General features: G+C 37.8%; 1 pseudogene; it reads left to right on the top strand.

Moving 5' to 3' along the window:
* LOC119582367 overlaps nucleotides 1-267 on the top strand; it is a 19,552-nt pseudogene that overhangs the window by 1,675 nt on the left and 17,610 nt on the right.

Here is a 267-nt window from a genome sequence, read left to right as displayed (position 1 = left end):
ATCACTGTCTACTATATATATAAGTTGTTGTGCACATTGTCACTGCATGACACCTGTGCCAGGTTTACCAAATACATGTGGCTGGCCGCTTTATCCCCAGCAAGGGTGTGCACCTGACCTGGTCCTGCCAGGTGTGCCCCAACAGTAAATTTCTTAACCCCAGCCTTGTATATTCAGAGTAATAATCAAAAAAATTTATTAAGAAGATTTGTACAAATAGTTATTTCTTAGAACAGGTAGTTTATATTTAAATATTTTCTTAAGCTG

This window comes from Penaeus monodon, chromosome 15 (genome assembly GCF_015228065.2).
Source record: "Penaeus monodon isolate SGIC_2016 chromosome 15, NSTDA_Pmon_1, whole genome shotgun sequence".
Classification (NCBI taxonomy): Eukaryota; Metazoa; Arthropoda; class Malacostraca; order Decapoda; family Penaeidae; genus Penaeus; species Penaeus monodon.
The sequence above is the reverse complement of the archived record's forward strand: the minus strand, read 5'-3'. Positions and strand labels throughout refer to the sequence as shown.